At 61.1% G+C, this 2,500-nt stretch overlaps 1 long non-coding RNA gene across 2 annotated transcripts in view; it reads left to right on the forward strand.

The window, feature by feature from the left end:
- Positions 1–931, forward strand: part of LOC144898082 (uncharacterized) — a 3,422-nt gene extending 2,491 nt beyond the window's left edge. For both annotated transcript variants that reach the window (XR_013626991.1, XR_013626992.1), the window contains exon 3: positions 1–931. This exon is cut by the window's left edge. This is a non-coding gene — a long non-coding RNA (uncharacterized LOC144898082).
- The last annotated feature ends 1,569 nt before the right edge of the window (positions 932–2,500 follow it).

Consider the following 2,500-nt stretch of genomic DNA (forward strand, 5'->3'; position numbering starts at 1 on the left):
CCTGGAGCCCCTAGGCGGCCTGGAGGTGCGACCAAACGCCGCTGCAAGCTCCAGTAGAGTACCCAGTGTGTCAAGAAAAGGGGGGGAAAAGTGACAAAGTCCCAACGGGGCGAGTTTAAAAGCGCACCCGACAGGCCTGGAGCCCCTAGGCGGCCTGGAGGTGCGGCCAAACGCCGCTGCAAGCTCCAGTAGAGTACCCAGTGTGTCAAGAAAAGGGGGGAAAAAGTGACAAAGTCCCAACGGGGCGAGTTTAAAAGCGCACCCGACAGGCCTGGAGCCCCGAGGCGGCCTGGAGGTGCGGCCAAACGCCGCTGCAAGCTCCAGTAGAGTACCCAGTGTGTCAAGAAAAGAGGGGGAAAAGTGACAAAGTCCCAACGGGGCCAGTTTAAAAGCGCACCCGACAGGCCTGGAGCCCCGAGGCGGCCTGGAGGTGCGGCCAAACGCCGCTGCAAGCTCCAGTAGAGTACCCAGTGTGTCAAGAAAAGGGGGGAAAAAGTGACAAAGTCCCAACGGGGCCAGTTTAAAAGCGCACCCGACAGGCCTGGAGCCCCTAGGCGGCCTGGAGGTGCGCCCAAACGCCGCTGCAAGCTCCAGTAGAGTACCCAGTGTGTCAAGAAAAGGGGGGAAAAAGTGACAAAGTCCCAACGGGGCGAGTTTAAAAGCGCACCCGACAGGCCTGGAGCCCCGAGGCGGCCTGGAGGTGCGGCCAAACGCCGCTGCAAGCTCCAGTAGAGTACCCAGTGTGTCAAGAAAAGGGGGGGAAAAGTGACAAAGTCCCAACGGGGCCAGTTTAAAAGCGCACCCGACAGGCCTGGAGCCCCTAGGCGGCCTGGAGGTGCGACCAAACGCCGCTGCAAGCTCCAGTAGAGTACCCAGTGTGTCAAGAAAAGGGGGGGAAAAGTGACAAAGTCCCGACGGGGCCAGTTTAAAAGCGCACCCGACAGGCCTGGAGCCTCGAGGCGGCTTTAAATTGCCGGGAAATGCGACGTGGAGTGTCGCTGTCCAGCCTTCGGTGCTGAACCGCAAGCCCGCCGAGCGAATGAACACGACGCACGGACGGCCGGTGGCACGCCATAGAGCGGTTTAAAATAAAAGAGGGACGGCCGGAAGCCCCTCCGGCCCCGCTGTAAAGTTTGTGAAAACGAGGGCGGGACCCCCGGCGCACTAAAGCGGCTCGGTGTTGCGGGGAGAGCCGCTGCAAAGTGTGTGAATTTCACGCGGGAGGCTGGCGGCTCGCTGCCCGCGCTGCCCTGCTTTGAAACACGCTGCAAAGTGTATGAAATGACGGCGGGGGGGCCAGCGGGAGGCTTGCGGGAGGAAGGCCGCTCGCTGGCCGCGCTGCCCTGCTTTGAAACACGCTGCAAAGTGTACGAAATGACGGCGGGGGGCCAGCGGGAGGCTTGCGGGAGGAAGGCCGCTCGCTGGCCGCGCTGCCCTGCTTTGAAACACGCTGCAAAGTGTACGAAATGACGGCGGGGGGCCAGCGGGAGGCTTGCGGGAGGAAGGCCGCTCGTTGGCCGCGCTGCCCTGCTTTGAAACACGCTGCAAAGTGTATGAAATGACGGCGGGGGGCCAGCGGGAGGCTTGCGGGAGGAAGGCCCCTCGCTGCCCGCAATGCCCTGCTTTGAAACACGCTGCAAAGTGTACGAAATGACGGCGGGGGGCCAGCGGGAGGCTTGCGGGAGGAAGGCCGCTCGCTGGCCGCGCTGCCCTGCTTTGAAACACGCTGCAAAGTGTATGAAATGACGGCGGGGGGCCAGCGGGAGGCTTGCGGGACGAAGGCCCCTCGCTGCCCGCAATGCCCTGCTTTGAAACACGCTGCAAAGTGTACGAAATGACGGCGGGGGGGCCAGCGGGAGGCTTGCGGGAGGAAGGCCGCTCGCTGGCCGCGCTGCCCTGCTTTGAAACACGCTGCAAAGTGTACGAAATGACGGCGGGGGGGCCAGCGGGAGGCTTGCGGGAGGAAGGCCCCTCGCTGCCCGCAATGCCCTGCTTTGAAACACGCTGCAAAGTGTACGAAATGACGGCGGGGGGCCAGCGGGAGGCTTGCGGGAGGAAGGCCGCTCGCTGGCCGCGCTGCCCTGCTTTGAAACACGCTGCAAAGTGTATGAGATGACGGCGGGGGGGCCAGCGGGAGGAAGGCCGCTCGCTGGCCGCGCTGCCCTGCTTCGAAACCCCGCTGCAAAGTGTATGAAATGACGGCGTCATTGACGGGTCAATGGGGGGAAAATGTTTGAAAATGTGACAGAGTGTCAAATGAATGGCGGTCAACGGGGGAAAAAAATGTTGGAAAATATGACAGAGTGTCAAATGAATGGCGGTCAATGGGGGGAAAAATGTTTGAAAATATGACAGAGTGTCAAATGAATGGCGGTCAATGGGGGAAAAATGTTTGAAAATATGACAGAGTGTCAAATGAATGGCGGTCAATGAGTGTTTTGGTCAACCAGGGATTTTCGCTTAGACGGGAGAAGGTAAAACAGCCGAGAGGGGGGGGGGG

The sequence above is a fragment of the Doryrhamphus excisus genome, unplaced genomic scaffold (assembly GCF_037039965.1).
Source record: "Doryrhamphus excisus strain RoL-2023G ecotype Guam unplaced genomic scaffold, RoL_Dexc_Guam_v1.1 HiC_scaffold_75, whole genome shotgun sequence".
In the NCBI taxonomy this organism is placed as follows: domain Eukaryota; kingdom Metazoa; phylum Chordata; class Actinopteri; order Syngnathiformes; family Syngnathidae; genus Doryrhamphus; species Doryrhamphus excisus.